Source organism: Thalassophryne amazonica, chromosome 18 (assembly GCF_902500255.1).
Source record: "Thalassophryne amazonica chromosome 18, fThaAma1.1, whole genome shotgun sequence".
In the NCBI taxonomy this organism is placed as follows: Eukaryota; Metazoa; Chordata; class Actinopteri; order Batrachoidiformes; family Batrachoididae; genus Thalassophryne; species Thalassophryne amazonica.
The window spans coordinates 21718608-21740738 of NC_047120.1; the positions used below are offsets into that span (position 1 = coordinate 21718608).

At 40.3% G+C, this 22131-nt stretch overlaps 1 long non-coding RNA gene across 1 annotated transcript; it reads right to left on the reverse strand.

The window, feature by feature from the left end:
- Window positions 1–1122: 1122 nt before the first annotated feature.
- LOC117531239 lies at window positions 1123–19968 on the reverse strand. Its single transcript, XR_004566586.1, has 3 exons — window positions 19830–19968; window positions 14023–14025; window positions 1123–1135 (listed from the first exon to the last, which is right to left on the reverse strand). It is a non-coding gene; the product is annotated as an uncharacterized LOC117531239 (long non-coding RNA).
- Between the last annotated feature and the right edge of the window lie 2163 nt (window positions 19969–22131).

Below are 22131 nucleotides of genomic sequence, written 5' to 3' on the forward strand. Positions count from 1 at the left end.
ATAAATGCTGGACATAAGTTGTAGGTAAGTTGTGTGATTGGTGGCAGATGTTTCTTGTAATTTACTCATAAGTTTGAAATCTATCCATTAATGCGGCCACTGATCAGCTGAAAGCTGCGGTCCGTATGCAGAACGACCGTTTCATTCACACACTGAAAAAATATAAAGTCTGACCTGTTCGTTTCAGTACAATTTACCATCACAGATTGTCATGAATCCACATAAAGCTCCTGATTTTTGAAAATTACCACGGAAAATCCTTTAATTGTGGCTGGAAATCTAGAGTTTTAAAGCAAGTCCCTCTGTGGTTTTTTTTTTTCTGCTGCAGGTGCGTTTCTCCGAGGATGCCGGTGCTGCGCTCGCTGATCACACAGAAGTGTGATGATTAAACTTTTAAAGCCGTCGCTGTGGTGTGACCATCACAAAACCTGATCGATCGATCAGGGTGATCGCGCCTGATTAATGCGCTGTTAAAACATTTAAAGTGCTGTGGCTGACGGTGATCACCACGACGACAGATCACACCAACAGATCAAATGCACTTCATTCAGATCGCACCCGATCACGGTCGACTGGCGCTTTAAAAGCTTCATCATAGCATTTCATTATTCAGGTCTGTGATGACCTGATCAGCGGAGCTGAAAGCAGCCGCTACTCTACTGATCAGGAAGTAGCCACTCGGCGCATTAAAAGTTTAAATAGTCACAGCCTTCCATTCATTCACGGCAGTGTTTTCCACAGCCAGTTGACTCATCAGCATTCTGTACACAATGAAAATGATCCACCAAGATAAAAAAAATTAAAATAATGTTTTATGACTTTGTTTCTGACAGGCACCACACAGTGCAGCACCGACCAGAACCATTGGGCTGTCAGCAGACGCTGGCTAATCATCAAGGTGTGACAGCTGCATTCATTTATTAAACGTATGACAGCGTGCACCAGAGTTTTTAAAACGGCCGGCATACGCAGGCTAAATCTTCTAGGCGTGGTTTTAGTGTTCCAACTCCACAACTGAACAGTGAAAACCATTTCTGCGCCAAGTGAAATGTTGAATCTAAAAACGTATAAAAAATAATGCTCAGGTTGAAAAATCCCACAGTTCTCCTTTAAAAGATTATATTCCAAACCAGAACTTACTGTTGAATACTCATGGTGCAGCTGGTCTGACCCTCACATCGGTGTTGACCTGGTGTGGTCGGATCATCTCCTTGGATACCTGCTGAGGGCTTTTCATGTTGGCTGTCGGGGGCTCAGCGGAAGAAAAGCACATCATCTGCAAAAGAATCAAAAACAAACACTGATATGTATAATCCACGACCATGACCAGCAGTAAGATATCAGTATTTGGTGTAATTATATGGATACTGGATGATGTCATAATGGCACATATTGTTTCTCAGGGTAAGTTAAAAATCACAAACATTTATTTTGACCTGCACCTTTATTGTTACTTTACTTTTTAATGCTTAATGCTTTTAATGCTTTTTTCTTTTTTCAATGCCTATTTTGACTATTATTATAGACACCCGGTGAGAGCAGCAAAGAAGAGAATTTCATTGCACAGGGAAATACGTTTCTTACTGTACATATGACAATAAACCTTTTGAACCTTTTGAACCTTTGACATGTTTGCTATAATACTGACATGAGACACCAAGTGCTGCTTTCAGCATATCAAGTTCATTTGTCAAAATATTTCAGCTATTCTCCATAATTTATTTTATGCACCTTGTCTTATACATATGTTGTGAAACAGAAGCTCAGTCCCAATTTCATCACTTTCCTCTGTGTAAGGTTGGAACCTTCAGCATCTGATGGTTAGTAAATAAACTGGAAATTTAATTCTGATGTGAAAAATATTCAACAGGCAGTAAGTATATAATTTAGAAATATGTCCATCACTGGCCACATGACGGTTCTTCAGTCAGTCTGTTTTGTCCTTTCTTTTGTTTTACTTTAGGATCTCACAGGATCACTTGCTTAATATGACTGAAGTCATATTTCTTCCATTTACAGCAAATCACCCCAACATCAGTTATCTAATAAAGACTTCAGCATTCAGAAGTTTGGTTCAGTTCTTTCAAGAGGAAACTTTAAAATTGAATTTATAGGGTTTGATTCAGGTTTCACTTCAAGACCATGTAGTTTTTGGAACAGATTTGATGTAATCAACCTGAAGTTGCTTACATTTGATAACAGAAGTGTCAGAAATGATTTTATCCCTCAAATAAAAGGAATGTTATATGCTGCTAAAATTAAGAACAGATATTATTTATAGTGGAATGTCTGTTTTAGATTTCTAAGCCTGACAATTCATTTTGGTAAAACAAAAGACTATATATACGAGTACAGTGAGGAAAATAAGTATTTGAACACCCTGCGATTTTGCAAGTTCTCCCACTCAGAAGTCATGGAGGGGTCTGAAATTTTCATCTTAGGTGCATGTCCACTGTGAGAGACATAATCTAAAAAAAAAAAAAAAATCCGGAAATCACAATGTATGCTTTTTTAACAATTTATTTGTATGTTACTGCTGCAAATAAGTATTTGATCCCCTACCAACCAGCAAGAATTCTGGCTCTCACAGACCTGTTAATTTTTCTTTATGAAGCCCTCTTATTCTGCACTCTTTTCCTGTATTAATTGCACCTGTTTAACTTATTACCTGTATAAAAGACACCCGTTCACACTGTCTAAGGACACCAGGGACAAAACTGTAGACCTGCACAAGGCTGGGATGGACTACAGGACAACAGGCAAGCAGCTTGGTAGAAGACACCAACTGTTATGATTATTTATTAGAAAGTAGAAGAAACACAAGATGACTGTCAATCTCCTTCGGTCTGGGATTCCATGCAAGATCTCACTTTGTGGGGTAAGGATGATTCTGAGAAAGCTCAGAACTACACAGGAGGACCTGGTTAATGACCTGAAGAGAGCTGGGACCACAGTTACAAAGATTACATTAGTAACACATGATGCTGTCATGGTTTAAAATCCTGCAGGGCAGCAAGGTCCCCCTGCTCAAGCCAGCACATGTCCAGGCCTGTTTGAAGTTCACCAGTGACCATCTGGATGATCCAGAGGAGGCATGGGAGAAGGTCATGTAGTCAGATGAGACCAGAATAGAGCTTTTTGGAATCACCTCCACTTACCATGTTTAGAGGATGAGAACAACCCCAAGAAAACCATCTCAACCGTGAAGCATGGGGGTGGAAACATAATACTCTGGGGGTGCTCTTCTGCAAAGGGGACAGGACGACCGTATTGAAGGGAGGATGGATGGGGTCATGTATTGCAAGATTTTGGCAAACAACCTCCTTCCCTCAGTAAGAGCATTGAAGATGGGTCATGGCTGGGTCTTCCAGCATGACAATGACCCCAAACACACAGCCAGGGCAACTAAGGAGGGGCTCCATAAGCATTTCAAGGCCCTGGAGTGGTCTGGCCAGTCTCCAGACCTGAACTCAATAGAAAATCTTTGTAGGGAGCTGAAACTCCATACCTGAAAGATCTAGAGAAGATCTGTATAGAGGAGTGGACCAAAATCCTTGCTACAGTGTGTGCAAACCTGGTGAAAAACTACAGGAAATGTTTGACCTCTGTAATTACAAACAAAGACTACTGTACCAAATATTAATGGTGATTTTCACAGGTGTTCAACTACTTATTTGCAGCAGTAACATACAAATAAATTATTTTAAAAAAATCACACTGTGATTTCCGGATTTTTTTTTTTTTTTTTATTATGTCTCTAACAGTGGACATGCACCTAAGATGAAAATTTCAGAACCCTCCATGATTTCTAATTGGGAGAACTTATTTTCCTCATATACAACCTCTGGCAAAAATTATGGAATCACCGGCCTCGGAGGATGTTCATTCAGTTGTTTAATTTTGTAGAAAAAAAGCAGATCACAGACATGACACAAAACTAAAGTCATTTCAAATGGCAACTTTCTGGCTTTAAGAAACACTATAAGAAATCAAGAAAAAAAGATTGTGGAAGTCAGTAACGGTTACTTTTTTAGACCAAGCAGAGGAAAAAAATATGGAATCACTCAATTCTGAGGAAAAAATTATGGAATCACCGGCCTCGGAGGATGTTCATTCAGTTGTTTAATTTTGTAGAAAAAAAGCAGATCACAGACATGACACAAAACTAAAGTCATTTCAAATGGCAACTTTCTGGCTTTAAGAAACACTATAAGAAATCAAGAAAAAAAGATTGTGGCAGTCAGTAACGGTTACTTTTTTAGACCAAGCAGAGGAAAAAAATATGGACTCACTCAATTCTGAGGAATAAATTATGGAATCACCCTGTAAGTTTTCATCCCCAAAACTAACACCTGCATCAAATCACATCTGCTTGTTAGTCTGCATCTAAAAAGGAGTGATCACACCTTGGAGAGCTGTTGCACCAAGTGGACTGACATGAATCATGGCTCCAACACGAGAGATGTCAGTTGAAACAAAGGAGAGGATTATCAAACTCTTAAAAGAGGGTAAATCATCACGCAATGTTGCAAAAGATGTTGGTTGTTCACAGTCAGCTGTGTCTAAACTCTGGACCAAATACAAACAACATGGGAAGGTTGTTAAAAGCAAACATACTGGTAGACCAAGGAAGACATCAAAGCATCAAGACAGAAAACTTAAAGCAATATGTCTCAAAAATCGAAAATGCACAACAAAACAAATGAGGAACGAATGGGAGGAAACTGGAGTCAATGTCTGTGACCGAACTGTAAGAAACCGCCTAAAGGAAATGGGACTTACATACAGAAAAGCAAAACGAAAGCCATCATTAACACGTAAACAGAAAAAAACAAGGTTACAATGGGCTAAAGAAAAGCAATTGTGGACTGTGGATGACTGGATGAAAGTCATATTCAGTGATGAATCTCAAATCTGCATTGGGCAAGGTGATGATGCTGGAACTTTTGTTTGGTGCCGTTCCAATGAGATTTATAAAGATGACTGCCTGAAGACAACATGTAAATTTCCACAGTCATTGATGATATGGGGCTGCATGTCATGTAAAGGCACTGGGGAGATGGCTGTCATTACATCATCAATAAATACACAAGTTTACGTTGATATTTTGGACACTTTTTTGATGTTTAAGGATGATGAAATCATTTTTCAAGAAGATAATACATCTTGCCATAGAGCAAAAACTGTGAAAACATTCCTTGCAAAAAGACACATAGGGTCAATTTCATGACATAGGGTTAATGTCAATGAGCAGATGTGATTTGATGCAGGTGTTAGTTTTGGGGATGGAAATTTACAGGGTGATTCCATAATTTATTCCTCAGAATTGAGTGAGTCCATATTTTTTTCCTCTGCTTGGTCTAAAAAAGTAACCGTTACTGACTGCCACAATCTTTTTTTCTTGATTTCTTATAGTGTTTCTTAAAGCCAGAAAGTTGCCATTTGAAATGACTTTAGTTTTGTGTCATGTCTGTGATCTGCTTTTATTTCTACAAAATTAAACAACTGAATGAACATCCTCCGAGGCCGGTGATTCCATAATTTTTGCCAGGGGTTGTAGATGCTGAGAATGACAGCCTCAACACTGCATTTAATCTATTATTAGATTCAGTTGGCTTTGCTCAAAATGTAAATCAGCTCATCCACCATTTTAACCGCACTTTACATTTACTTTAATGGACAGCAGTGGGGAATAAGTTTCATTACAGTAGAAGTCTTTCTGAAAGCACTGTAACTAGGTTTAAGGATATGATTCCTTCTTTGTTATGTTCTTCAATGCCATATACCAACACAGTGCAGAGTAGCTACCTAAACTCTGTGAGTGAGATAGATTATCTTGTCAATAGCTTTACATCCTCATTGAGCACAACTTTGGATGCTGTAGCTCCTCTGAAAAAGAGCCTTAAATCAGAAATGCTTGACTCCGTGGTATAACCCACAAACTCGCAGCTTAAAACAGATAACCCGTAAGCTGGAGAGGAAATGGCGTATCACTAATTTAGAAGATCTTCATTTAGCCTAGAAAAAGAGTCTATAAAAAAGCCCTCCGTAAAGCTAGGACATCTTACTATTTATCACTAATTGAAGAAAATAAGAACCCCAGGTTTCTTTTCAGCACTGTAGCCAGGCTGACAAAGAGTCAGAGCTCTATTGAGCCGAGTATTCCTTTAACTTTAACTAGTAATGACTTCATGACTTTCTTTGCAAATACAATTTTAACTATTAGAGAAAAAATTATTCATAACCATCCCAAATACATATCTTTATGTTCAGCTGCCTTCACTAATGCTGGTATTTGGCTAGACTCTTTCTCTCTGATTGTTCTGTCTGAGTTATTTTCATTAGTTACTTCCTCCAAACCATCAACATGTCTATTAGACCCCATTCCTACCAGGCTGCTCAAGAAAGCCCTACCATTAGTTGATGCTTTGATCTTAAATATGATCAATCTATCTTTATTAGTTGGCTATGTACCACAGGCTTTTAAGGTGGCAGTAATTAAACCATTACTTAAAAAGCCATCACTTGACCCAGCTATCTTAGCTAATTATAGGCCAATCTCCAACCTTCCTTTTCTCTCCAAAATTCTTGAAAGGGTAGTTGTAAAACAGCTAACTGATCATCTGCAGAGGAATGGTCTATTTGAAGAGTTTCAGTCAGGTTTCAGAATTCATCATAGTACAGAAACAGCATTACTGAAGGTTACAAATGATCTTCTTATGGCCTCAGACAGTGGACTCATCTCTGTGCTTGTCCTGTTAGACCTCAGTGCAGCTTTTGATACTGTTGACCATAAAATTTTATTACAGAGATTAGAGCATGCCATAGGTATTAAAACCACTGCGCTGCAGTGGTTTTAATCAAACCACAATTTATGTTCTCCATCTTGTCCAGGAGCTGTCCCAAATGATCCCCACTACAAAACACAGTCGTATCATCCGCAAATAAAATACAACTTACATACTTAGAAACCAAACATATATCATTAATATACAAAAGGAACAACAGTGGCCCAAGGACTGAACCCTGGGGCACCCCACAAGTAATCTTCCAAAACTCAGAATTTGTCCCACCAAAGTGGACACACTGATACCTACTGTCTAAGTAGCTCGCTATCCAGTCATGTGCCAATCCCCTGATACCATACTTCTGTAATTTGTCCAATAGCAAGGTATGATCTATAGTATCAAATGCTTTCTGTAAATAAAAAAAAACCCTACAGTATATTGCTTATTTTCAATCGCGTTGGTAATTTGTTCAACAAAATCCATCACAGCCAATGAAGTAGTACGATTCTTTCTAAAACCATATTGCTGCTCGTTAAGGATATGATGTTTAGTTAAAAAATCGTTTAACCTAATTTCAAATACCTTTTCCAGAATTTTGGAAAATTGTGGTAACAGGGAGATTAGCCTATAATTGCAAAAGACATGCTTGTCACCAGATTTGAACAATGGGATCACTTTAGCTATTTTCATTTTGAAAGGAAATTTCCCAGTCATTAATGACAAATTACAGATATATGTTAAAGGCTTAACAATGCAATCAATAATATTTGTAACCAAACACATATCAAAACGGTCACTATCAGTTGATTTTTTTCCCTTTAAGTTTGTGAACTATATCAATAATTTCTTTTTCATCCGTTCCTCTAATAAACATTGAATCACGAACTGTTTCTATTGTTTTGCTGTAATTCAAGGAGCACGTTTTGGAAGAAACAATTGAATTTACTAAGTTTTTACCCACGTTAACAAAATAACCATTAAAATGATCTGCAATAGCTTTGTTTTCTTTAACAATTGTGTCAGTATTTGCATAAAAATAGGCAGGATACTCTTATTTATGATTTCGTTTAACAACCTCCAAGTAACCTTTATATTCGTTTTATTTTTTTTTCCAATAAATCACTATAATACTGCTTTTTACATGATCGCATAATGTAAGTTAGTTTGTTTTTATATGACTTATATCTTATCTCAGCTTCAATTGTTCTAGATTTTAAAAACTGCTTATATGAAAAAATGTTCTTTTTACATGCATTCAGAAGTCCCTTAGTGATCCAAGATTTATCTTTGCTTAGCTTTTTTCCATTTTTTAACACATAAGGGCAATGTCTGTCATATAAATTAGAAATAATAGAAATGAATAATTCGTAAGATTGATCAACATCCTCAATGTAAATGTCACTCCAGTTTTGCTGTCTTAAATCCCCCCTAAGCTTTTCCATTGTTTCCTTTGTTATTTTCCTTGCTAATGCTGAATTTATGTGTTGTATAAAAGCTTCAGATATCTATTGCTGAGATAGATATGACTGGAGTGCAGTTTTAACCAGAAACGAGGGGATAAATTTGCTGCCGACGCTCTGAAATGACGCATGCTTAGTGAAGGCAGGGCGAACCGATTTTTTTGGGGGGGGGGGCATTTGGTCGGCGACACCAGTACCTGTCTGACGATTCCGGAGACATCTTTGCCAACCAAGCATGAAAGGCCTCCTTCTTCAGCCTGATGGCTTCCCCTCATGCTGGAGTCCACCAGCAGGTTCTTGGGTTGCTGCCACACCAAGCACCGACCACTTTCTGGCCACAGCTCAAAGCAGCTGCCTCAGCAATGGAGGCCTTGAATAATAATAATAATAATTTTAACTAAAATGTTTGTCACTATTAGTCTGGGACAAATGTTTCTTGGTTCAAATCCCAGCCTGACAAGAAAATAATGTGTTAGTTAAAGTCTTTCTATAATATGATGCTGCATTGGAAAAGAGCAGCAATAGTTAGTGAGTGAAATATAATCTTGTTGTTCTTTAATCCCTGTAATTACATCATGGCAAGTTCTTTATCTGACATGAAGTGTGAAACCAAACTAAAAGGACCAAATACAAATATGAACCTTTGTTCAGACCTTCTTCCAGACTTCCATGCAGGTCTTTAACCAATGGAATAATGGCACAATGCCATCTTGTTACAGTCTCAGTGCCATCATGCTGATTTTCAAGTTTGGGGTGTTCATCTTCTGTTTTCTTGTGTAATTTATCTTAAATTTATTTAAATCACTGCATGCAGCCAAATCTTGACATTGTGTTCAACTGCAGTTTATGCAGGCGTAGTAGTAATAATAAATTCATAAAGAATTCAAATGAAGGAAAAAAAAAAAAATCAAAGTGCTGAACTCCAGAACATTAAACAGAGACCCCCATATCCCAAAGTAAAAACAATTAAAACCACAAAAGAATTAAGTACAACAATCAAAAATAATGAAAAGATGATGAAAACCATAAAACTATAGGCAATAGAAAGTAAATGTTTTAAGAACAGTCTGCTCTTCACATGGAGCCAATGAAGGGAAGCTAGAATGTTTGTGATCAAACCTCCTGGTTTTCATCAAAAACTCTAGTTGCGGTATTCTGTACCATCTGTAGCCATCTCATACTCCTTCTTTGCAGTCCAGAAAATAAAACATTACAATAGTCAATTCTAGAAGACAAAAGCCTCAGTTGAGATTTAAAAACCCTCCTAATGTACATTTTAGTGATGGCGAGATGAAGCTTCTTGAAACCTTGAGGCCTCTCTGCAAGTTGTGTTGAAAAGTGGTTCATTTCTCAAGTCTTCAGATGCAAGATAGAAGCCCCTAGCGGACAATAAGAGAACACAAACCCAAGCCAAAATGCACTGTTGTCTGTATATTCACTCAAATACACACATGCTTTTGAGAATACGAGGTCTGTCAATAAAGTATAGGTCCTTTTTATTTTTTCAAAAACTATATGGATTTCATTCATATGTTTTTACGTCAGACATGCTTGAACCCTCGTGCGCATGCGTGAATTTTTCCACGCCTGTCGGTGACGTCATTCGCCTGTGAGCACTCCTTGTGGGAGGAGTCGTCCAGCCCCTCGTCGGAATTCCTTTGTCTGAGAAGTTGCTGAGAGACTGGCGCTTTGTTTGATCAAAATTTTTTCTAAACCTGTGAGACACATCGAAGTGGACATGGTTCGAAAAATTAAGCTGGTTTTCAGTGAAAATTTTAACGGCTGATGAGAGATTTTGAGGTGATACTGTCGCTTTAAGGACTTCCCACGGTGCGAGACGTCGCGCAGCGCTCTCAGGCGCCGTCATCAGCCTGTTTCAAGCTGAAAGCCTCCACATTTCAGGCTCTATTGATCCAGGACGTCGTGAGAGAACAGAGAAGTTTCAGAAGAAGTCGGTTTCAGCATTTTATCCGGATATTCCACTGTTAAAGGAGATTTTTTTAATGAAAGACGTGCGGACGGATTGCAGCATCGGCTCGCAGCCGCTGCGACGCTCCACCACAGGAAAAACACCTCTGTTGGAAGCGTTAAGGACAAGTTGGAACATGTCCAGCTGTTAAACAATTTCTCATATACTCACTCCACTGAAAGCCATCAAAAGCCGCCTGGATTTTACAAATGGTTATCAACACGGAGGTGTTTTTCCTGTGCCGCCGCACCGCGCCGGCTGCGTCCCGACGCAGTCATAATGAAAATAGGAAATTTCTAATAACAGAATAATAGAAATTTATGACAGAGATTTACTGATGTTTTAGTTAAAAATAATTTATATATATATATATATATATATATATATATATATATATATATATATATATATATATATATATATATATATATATATATTTTTTTTTTTTTTTTTTTTTTTTTTTTTTTTTTGACACAACTTCTTCAGCTGACACCACCATGTGGTACAGCCTGGCAGTGAGGCTTCAGAATGACCTCAATGATGTCACTAGTCTGAAATGATACAAGCCTCGAAACACGCATTGCGAAAGCACCTCCTGGATTACTCGACATGCACTTCGAAGCATCGGCACAACATGTGACATCCATAATACATTTTCAATTCCATCAGTGCAATAACTTTTACCCCGTCACACAGTCAGAATCATGGAATCACGCAGAATGGCGTCACAGTTATGAATCAGCACACATTCGAAAAGTGTTGGATTTCAGTTCCACAACATTCTGACAGCCATCAACAAAAGTTCACACAATTGGTCAAAATCGGCCAGCAGCCCCGAGTGTGAAGCACATGTTTATAATTCTCTGGGTGCGATTGAGATGGAACACCTATCTGACGGAGGTCCATGAACAGTCTGAGGAGCATCTAACCACAATTTACATATTCTGATGGCGACAAAACAGCATCTGAAATGATTTGAGTGCATACGAGGGAACCTCGAGATGGATCTGACACGGCGCAAAGCCTGCTGGTATCTGTATGTGCCACGTATAAAATTGTCCACATCTACTGCCCTCCCCCCAGAGCGCAAAGAAACCACTGATTATTGATATGTATGTGACTCGCAGCCATCTATGTGCAGACGATGTGAACACAGCGTGAACAAACCGAAGCACCGTGTCCACTGAGGGTCAATGTGTGGCACAGCGCATGGCGCTACAGATGTGGACAGGCTGTTATATCCATGGAAATATAGGCTGGAATGGATGTGCGCGCCTCAGTCTATTAGCGTCGCTCAGGACAGGAAGGCACCATTACTAAGGGTGGAGATGCGCCGATCATCAATAATAAACTGAGCGCTTTTTTGCACTAGCGTCGCTATTTCTTAACGGATTTTAATAAATGTAGGCTTGTTTTAAAGCCATTTGAAAGCTCATTCCAATGAATCTATGCGTGTGGGTGAAAAAAAACTTTTATGTAAAATGCAGAAATTTGGGGAAATTATGACAAATTGTGCTGCTTTATTCTCTCTGTTGTTGCTATTTGTTAACAGATTTTAATAAAAGTAGGCTTGTTTTAAAGCCCTTTAATTGCTCTTTCTAATGAACCCATACATGTCTGGGTAGAAAAAAATGTTTTATGTAAAGTGTGGAAATTTGGGGAAAATATACCATTCTGTTCATTTACTTGATGGATTTTTTTAAATGAAGCCTTGTAAGTTGTATTCAAGCTGATTAAAAGCTCAAACAAACCAATACATGCCTGGATAAAAAATCCTTATGTATTAAAATATGAAGTATGCCTTGCCATTGTGCTCATTTACCTTGCTGCTTTTTCTACTGTAATATTATTGCTCGTCTTTTAATGACAACACATATATGATTTTTACTAACATTTTATTACAAGTAGATATAAAGCCATTTGGGGTTTTCACGTATCCCATAATCCCTTGCATGCCAGAGAGTCACTGCAGTCAAAACAACATAGAGAATCCACATGATGACAATTGTAAATGAATATTATACTACAAAAATGTAATTTTTTATGCTTTTCATCACGTTGATAAGAGACTGCTGCATGATACCCTGAAAACTTGCTAAAACAATTATAACAAATAATCCATGTCTGTTACATTTAATCTGCGTGGAATTTAATAAGAGCAAACCGAATTTAAGACATATATATTAGTCTGGAACAAAGAGGACAAACAGTGTTGTAAAGAATAATCAAGACGTTAAAGAGCAAACTTCACTTTCTCCCAGAATGACATGATCAGGAAGCGAGTGTAACTCATAGCAGCTCCCATTGAAAATAACGGAGAGACAGCCTGTGATTCTCGCATGTTTACATAAAACAAACGCAATAACAACGTCTATAAACCCAGAGAATATATTCACGAGAGTTTTAAGCACAATATAAAAATAGTTTTATGTTGCGATGTTAATGCTGTTGTCCGTGCGCAACGGTTAAAGTGCAGTGTGATCAGAGCGTATCAATGTAGTTCTCAATGTTACTGAGATCTCACAGCGCTGCGACCTCTTCGAGGTTTTGTGGGATTTTAAACCTGAAAAGGCTCAATTCAGAATTTATGACTTTTGACCCTCAGTGAAGGTAAAAAGTACCTCCTCCATCCCCTCCAACCATACTGTTAAAATTTAAATGCCGCCTGTAACCACCATGTACATATCATATTAAACAACAACTGCAAGTATATATATATATATATATATATATATATATATATATATATATATATATATATATATATATATATAGACATAAATATATTTAAACATTTTTGTTTCCATATCTGTATGCATGTGAATGCAGCTTAATGAAAAGAACTTAGGCGTTGAGTTATAGTCTCAGTATATTGATATTAAATTGCGACATAGCGACTTTAAAATAGACATTTGTTTTACAGAATTACATTAAGGCTATTGTACAGTTCATTTTAGTATTCGAGAATTTGTTTTTGTAGTTGGTGCAGTTGATGGTGAAGCACTGGCTGCCTTTTTTTCCCCCCAATTCGCTTCTGTTTAACAGGTGTCTTAACTGGCTCAAGGCGCTCTGTCCACCCTTGGTAATGGCTGCCGTGCGGCATGCCGCTAGTCACGTGACGTCCATTCAAGTCTCTATTTCCATGGTTATATCCATAATAGTCCTTACAGTCCAGATAATATTCCTCCCTGTGTGCGAGATAATAATGTGAAATATTGTGCCCATCAGATCTGCGACACCATGGCGACTGGCGGGCAGCTGCGCACGTTGTCACACCTCACGTCAGAGACTCAGAGCTGAACAGATCTCATACTGTAATAAACAAATTGTTGCTTGATCACATTTAATTCTGTTGGACATATGACGTGGAACTGTTTGGCCATGACAACATATGACACATGAATCTCACCTCCAGGAGTATTTCACGCAGTGCGTCAGGACCCAGGACCACACAGCTGTGGTGGAATGCTGGAAACAATGATGGCATAAATAATTCCAATGGGATAATCCAACCAGAAATCACGATGTAGAGTTGCGTTGTGGGGGGGGAATTAGGGTTTGCGAGAAAGGTTGCGTCTGACAATATAGTGGGAAAGGTCACTGCAAACTTTTGAGCAAAGGTGTCCTTTGAGTGTCTGCAAAGGTTCGCTGCATGTGCACGCACATGCATGTGCAGGCACACACAGCGAAGTTTAGCTGGCAGTAAAACGGTCCAGTAATAGCTGAGGACATGCGCGCATGCACACACACACACACACACAGGCACGTGTGCACACATGTAGTGGCTTATTATGGAAAAACACACACACTGAGCGATCATTTCCTCATATATCAGCACCTTACCAGAGCATGAGGTCAGTGAGGCTGGGAAGAAAAGGGCAAGCAAATGAGTGATTGAATGGGACTTTGGGTAACCACATGGATGGACACATATGGCGTGAGTCCGGTCCATACGTTGGTTGTTCTTTGATGTCCTGTACAGGACCTGTGCAAAGGGAGAAACACGGCACTCCGGTCCTGTGTTTGTTTGCCATGCAGACATCTGGTGATCAGGCAGTCTGCAAAGCCTTTTATGGCTGTTGGACAGCAATCTCTGTCACCCACATGAACTCTGGATGCAATATGACAGGTGTGGATGAGGCATTCTGTCTGCGCTCCGACACTGCTGACCATGCCTCTTTTCCTCCCAACCGCATTGGATTATGACAATATTTGCCGTGTCGGGCATGCTTCCGGCAAATTCTTCCTATGTGTGATGGGGGCTTTAGTGTCATCAGGTCAAACTCACTAATCTGCTGCTTTATTTTAATGAGTGCTGTTCTGACATTTATTGTGAATTTGTTTCTTTGCAGACATGCAGCCGTTGTTGGTGATTAAAGAAGAAAATTTCCCTGAAAACCAGGAATGGAATCTGAGTGTTGACCAGGATGACATTAAAGAAGAAGAGAAGCTGTGGATAAGTCAGCAGGAAGAGCAGCTTCAGCAGCTGGAGGAGGCAGATCTCATCAAGTTTGGTTTCACTGCCGTCCCTGTGAAGAGTGAAAATGATGATGAAAAACCAGAGTCATAACAGTTTCATCAAAGGCAAAATGACAAGAGCACAGAGGCTGAGCCTGTAGCTAGCAGCTCATCTGTACACAGAACACTGACAGCAGAAGCTGAAGGAGAGGACGATGGAGGACTACAACCAGCCAGCAACTCAGGTCCAAACAGTCATTTACAACCAGAGACCAGTGGCAGGAGTTCAGGCAGTTCTGGAACTGAGATTGATGACAGTTATGACCAGAAACAGACCAGAGAACTTCACTCAAGTTTTAACTATCAAAAAAAATACCAACACTGTTAGTTCAGGCAACACTGATGAGAAACAGTTTAAAGGCTCTAAATATGGAAAAGGATCTGGTCACATGAGCATCTTAGAGCAACATAAGGGGAGGCAAGCCAGCAGAAAACCATTTAGCTGTTCTGATCAAGGTAAAAGACAAAACAAAAGGGCACACTGAACAAATACAGGGCAATTCATACAGGGCAAAAACAATTTAGCTGTTCTGAATGTGGTCAAAGATTTGGACGAAAGCGCAACCTGAACAGACACTTGATAATTCATACAGGACAAAAAAAAAGGTGGGTTGGAGTTCCTATTGGACATGAGCCTCGAGTGTCCTCGGTCCCACTGTGAAGGGGTTTACCAGGAGAGATCTTGGTATGAGGATGTTTCAAAAGAAACAAACCCCAGCTAAAAACTCCACAAAGCGCCTAGGCACCAGGGCGTATTAAGAAAATGGTGCAACTTCTCCCAGTGCTGCAGGGAGACATCTCTTCTGTAGCAGCACTCAGCTGGGTCATCCACCAGATCAGCACTGTCATCCACCAGATAGTTCTGATCCTGGACTCCAGCAACAACACCATCAAAGGGCTAAAAGAATCCAGTGAAACTGCATCATTGTAAATTGGTCCATTGGGGAGAAGAAAAAGATCTCTCACTGCTTCGCTTACTCAAACATGAGAAGTGGGGCAGGAGATCAAAGGCAGTATTTGAGGAGAGGAAAGGTCACCATCTTGAAGAGAGCCCTCGGATACAAAGCCAGTAATGTTAAGGGTGCAGCTTTAGACCCCGGGTCTGGGGCCCACTGCACTCTTGTAGAAGGAAATTCAAGGCAAATGAGGAAAAAAAAGACAAAAACCATTTGAATGTTCTGAATGTGGTCAAAGATTTAGACAAAAGAGCAACCTGGCAAATGAAAAAAAAAAAGACAAAGAATGTGGCTGTTATGAATGTGGTCGAAGATTTGGATGCAAGAGCCACCTGAATCAACACATGATAACTCATACGGGGCAAAAAAATCAGACAGACATCCAAAGAATGGAAAAAAATATTCCACCACCACTGCCCAAGTAAGAAAGACATCACTTGTAAGAATCTCACAACCCAAAAATCAAACTTTATCAAACAAAAACATTTCTCAGATAATGAAATAAAAACGATGCAACAGGAGGTTGAGAAAATGATAAGAGACGGCATCTGCCCTCTGACGCAACCCATTACCCCACCAAAAAATGACTGCCCTCAAAAAAAGTACATCCCCGAAAAAACAAACCACCCACTGCCCCCGAAAAAAACAAACCATTTACTGCCTCCCGAAAAACCGAACCATTTACTGCCTCCCGAAAAAACGAACAACTCACTGCCCCCCGAAAAAAACGAGCAACTCACCAGCTCATCTACAAAATAATATACAGGTGCACACAGACCCAGAACAGCAGGAACTAGAAGAGGAATTGGCAAATAAGATTGAAGAAACAAGAAAAATGGACAGGAAAGAGCGCCCAAAGCTGACTAAACTAAAGGAGAATAAAAAATTCAAAAATATCCTTCAAAAAGTTAACATAGGACTGACCAAACTGGTCCCAAAAGGAGCCACATTGACAGAGTTAAACTCTGTAAATTATGGAGCGGCATGGTACATACAAAGTAAATTAGCCCCACAAGATTTGGAGAGAAACGGTACCACAAATAAGAAAAAGAATACCATGCCATGATGGAAAAAGAAATTACAACAAAAAATCAGCCGCCTAAGAGCAGAGATCTCCCAAATGGCCACATTTTTGGGAAACAAGAACCACAAAAAGAATCTTCTTAAAAAAAATTAATCGCATTAAAAGAAAATACAATGTTGAAGACAAACTACTAGGTGGAAGGCTGGCTGAACATCAAGCCTTAGTAAAAGCTTTCGCAGCACAAATTAGGAACAAAGACAAGAAAATACAAGCAAAACAGATAAACTATTTGAAAAAAATCACAGACTAGTGTACAGAAAGCTGGCAAACTACACAATAGAAGTACAACAGCCACCTGAGAGAGAGGAAATTGAAAAATTCTGGAGACCACTCTTTGAAGACCCAAAACAACACCAAGAGGCTGAGTGGATTGAAAAAATACAACAGAAAAACAAAGACAAACAACAAATGCCAGCAATTGTAATCAATGAAGAAGAGATCAGAAAGAAAATGAGTGAATACAGTAACTTCAAGGCACCTGGCATTGACAAAATCCCAAATTTTTGGCTGAAAAGACTGACAGCATTACACCAACATTATGCTGTGGCTTTCACAAAAATATTGAACGGAGAAGAGGACACACCAGACTGGCTAACGACAGGGAACACAAGCCTAATTCCAAAGACCAAGGATACACAGCTTCCCAACAAGTACAGACCCATCTGCTGCCTAACAACAACGTACAAATGGCTGACAGGAATCATAACTGATGCCATTTATGAACATCTTGACACTGGTGGCTACCTGGAAAATGGACAGAAAGGATGTTCCAAAAGAAGATTAGGAGCTAAAGACCAGTTACTGACAGACAAAGTTATCCTGGAGGACTGCAAAACAAGGCAGAGGAACCTCAGCATGGCTTGGATTGATTACAAAAAGGCATTTGACAGAGTACCACACTCCTGGATCATGAGGTGCTTAGAACTCTACAACATCAATGAGGAAATAAGATCTTTCCTGAGAGCACAAATGAATAAGTGGAACACCACCATCACCCTCAATCACACAGAGGGACAAATAACAATTCCAGACGTACGAGTTCAAAGAGGGATACTTCAGGGAGACAGCCTTTCACCTCTCTTATTCTGCTTAATCATGGACCCGCTCAGCAAGATCCTGAAGGAGCAAGACATCGGATATGACTTAAGTAAAGACAAAGGAAAGGTAAACCAAAAACTTGTGAACCATCTGTTGTTCATGGACGATTTGAAAATCTATGCCAACACAAAAAACGGACTCACTCAGCTCGTGGAAACTATCCATAAGTTCTCAAAAGATATTGGCATGGAATTTGGACTGGATAAATGCTCAAAATGCACAATGACAAAAGGAAAAAAGACAAAAACCGAAAACATACAATTGGATGAAGGGAGCTACATTGAAGATCTGGCTGCAGACTCCACATACAAATACTTGGGAATTGAACAAAGTAATTCAATTGAGCACAAGAAAATGAGAACAAGAACAATAAAAGAATACCTAAACCGCTTAAAAAAGATCTGCAAAACACAGCTGAAACCAAAAAATAAGATCACAGCCATAAACCAGTTTGCAATACCAGTGGTGACCTATGGGTTTGGCATAGTGAACTGGCCACAATGTGAGCTTAATAAGTTGGACACAAAAACCAGGAAAATGCTCACCCTCCACAAAATCACATACAGAAATCAGTGCATGGGCAGAATATATCTCCCTCGCAGAGAAGGCGGTATGGGTCTCACTGAAATCAACCAGGCCTACAGAGCATTGATAATAAGTATTGGACAGTACTTAAAGAGCTCTGAAGAAGAAATCGTAAAAACGGTCACACAACACCACGAGGCCATAACTGAACGGACCTCAATCACTAAACTGGCAAAAAACTTTGGCGGAGAACTTCTACAAGAGAGAAAAAGCAACAGTCTCATGCCTGCAACAAAACTTGCAAGACAAACCAGAGAACAATACAGCAAAAGAGAAGGAAAACATTGAGTAGAAAGATGGAAACAGCACAAAAGAGCCGGACATTTCCAAGAAGAACTCGAAAAGGAATACATCGACAAAGTTGGATCAATGCAGTGGCTAAAAAATGGAAAATTTGGTTTTGATGGAGAAAGAATTCTGATTGGAGCACAAGATCAGGGACTTCTAACAAATGGCGTCAAAAAAATGGCAGGGATCTCACAGAATGATAAATGCCGATTCTGCCATACAGCTGTTGAGAGTGTAAACCATCTAACTTCAGCATGCCAGATCCTCATGGCAGATGGGCATTATACATCCAGACACAACAAGATCTGTCAATATCTCCACTGGAAGATCTGCAAGGAACTGGAGATGGAAGTCAAAGAACATGTCTGGGAGCACGAGCTAGCACCAGTCTCATCCAGTGGAAAAGTAACGATCTTCTACGACAAAGAGATCCCAGCAGGAAGACACATTGAAGGAGGTGCAATCAAACCTGATATTGTCATCTGGAACAAGCAAGAGAAAACAGCCAAAATCATTGATGTGACAGTCCCCAGTGACTACGGCCTGAATCGAGCTGAAAGGGGAAAGATCTCGAAATACCAAGACCTGAAAAATGACCTAAGAACAACATGGTCATTGAAAGACATCGATATCATCCCAGTTGTGGTGGGAGCAACAGGCCTGATGAAGAAGAACCTGAAGAAATACCTTGAGGCAATCCCCGGTCACCCAAGTGCACATGAGGCGCAGTTGTCTGCGATTAAGGGAACGATCACCATCTTGAAGAGAGCCCTCGGATACAATGCCAGATCTGGTTAGGATAACTATAGAGCCTAGGGTGCAACTTTAGACCCCAGGTTTGGGGCCCATTGCATTCTACTAAAAAGACATCAAAGATAAATGAAAAACCAAAAGGCAAAAACAGTTTCGCTGTTCTGAATGTGGTCAAAGCTTTGGATGAAAGGGCAACTTGAATTGACATATGATAATTCATACAGAACAAAAGCAGTTTGGCTGTTCTGAATGTGGTCAAAGATTTGGACAAAAGAGCCACCTTAATTGACACATGATAATTCATACAGGACCAAAAGACCAAGGAAATACAGCTACCAAATAGGTACACACCCATCTGTTGCCTAACAATAACATATAAATGCTGACAGGAATTATAGTTGATGCTATTTATGAACATCTTGACATTGGTGGCTGCCTGGAAAATGAACAGAAAGGTTGCATAAGGAAAAAATTACGAACTAAAGCTCAGTTATTGATAAATAAAGCTATCCTGGAAGACTGCAAAAAAGGAAGAGTAACCTGAGCATGGCTCGGATTGATTCTAAAAATGCATTTGACAGCGTGCCGCAGTCCTGGATAATGAGGTGTTTAGAACTCTACAACATCAATGAGGAAATAAGATCTTTCCTGAGGCCTGAATGAATGAGTGGAACACTGACTTCTTGTCTGGTCCAGTTGAAGATTGGCCCATGAAATCCGCCTTGGAAGTGGCAACCGATGCTAGAGAGACAGTGGATAAACTCTGGAGAAAGGGCTTCTCAGCTGTATTTACCATAGCCCAAGACAAGCAGTTGTCAACCCACAGTAGTCCCACCTGTGAAGGTCCAATGGTCTACGATGGAGGTGGCAGGGCCCCATGGTCGGGAGAAGTAACCTCATCAGAGACCGAAGAAACAGGGACATCGTGGGGAGCCGTGCTTATAGACCAGGTGAATCCAAGAAGGTACATCTCTTTAGTTACACTCTGTAGAGTAGTCAGCTATGTTCACAGAGCTGTGAGGAAGTAGCTGGCCCAGATAAGAAGGGCCTCTGTGCCAGTACAGTGGGAGGCAGTATTAATGGTGAAAGAACTATACAGCATTTCGAGACCTGTGCCTGGCTGCCCAGGAGGGGGTTAAGTTTCCTGTAACGACATTGAACAGACTTGTTGTCATTAAGGATGCCAAATCTGGGCTCTTGCGGTGCTGTGGCAAGGTTCAAGCCACCTCCCAAGGAGAGATCGGGGTTCCCCTGGTCCCTTCAAAGCATAAGTCAGCACTTCACTAATGCGAGAGGCCCATGAAACTAACCATGAAGGTGTTGCTAGCACTCTCCTTCGGGTGAAAGAGTGGGTGGTACAGGATCCAAGGCTCACTAGTAACATTGTTGATACCTGTATGCACTGTCGAAAAACCAGAGCGAGAATGTGTAAGCAGGTGATGAGTGAGCTCCCACTTGAACGTACAAGGACGGCAGCACCCTTCAAGTTCACATCAATGGACCTTATCGGTCCTTATGTCATTAGAGACACTGTAAGATGAAGAACTAAAATGAAGGCTTGGGGTGTGATGTTTAGCTGTATGGCTTCCAGAGCAATGCATGCAGATATGGTAGAAGCCCTATCTACCGAAGGATTTCTGAAAACATACCAGAGCTTTACAGCTCTCAGAGGTCACCCAAGAAAGCTTTGGTCTGATCAGGGCACTAATTTTGTGGGTGCAAGGCCAGTGCTCAAAGAACTATATCAGTTCCTGGAAAGCATCGACAAGGATCAGTTCCAGCAAAAAGCAGTAGCAACAGGTACTGACTGGATATGGATGTTCCACCCAGCAGACTCTCCACACCGGAATGGGGCAGCTGAGACTGCAGTCCGCATACTCAAGAAGGCGTTAGGCAGCGTTGGTGGCGAAGGTAACTTAACAGCACTGAAGTTCCAGACTCTCCTCTATTTGGCTGCAAACCTGTCGAACGAGAGACCTATTGGGACCAGACCCCAAGTACAAGATGAGACAGTGGAAGTCATCACCCCCAACTCCTTGCTGCTTGGTTGTACAGGACTCAGCGGAGCTACCCGAGAGTTTGAGTATCCCACCTACCCGGTTGTGCAACTGAGAACGATTCAGATCGAGGTCAACAAGTTCTGGAGACGATGGAGCCATCTGGCAGGTCCAGGCCTCTTCGTCCATCAGAAGTCTACTGTCAGAAATTATGTCTACTTCTGCAACCCTCCCATCCTGTGCACCAGCAAAATTTCATGTATATTTGTTTGGTAAATTGTTTTGTCAGTTGTGTCGGTAGCATGGCCCAAGCAGTGGGTCACCCCTTTGAGTCTGATCTGCTTCAGGTTTCTTCCACAAATCATCAGAGGGAGTTCTTCCTTACCACTGTCGCCTGTGTGTTTGCTCTGGGGATTGGTAAGGTTAGACCTTACTTGTTTGAAGCGCCTTGAGGCAACTTTGTTGTGATTTGGCGCTATATAAATAAATGAAATGAATTAAATTAAGTGGCACATGTCTGCCAGAAACATTGCAATGGGAGACCTAGTGTGGTTGGCTAACCAGAATGGCTGAGGGTTTGTTTTAAACTGGGTCAAATTGTGGAGGTGTGTCCTGACAATAAAGGAGGTGTATGA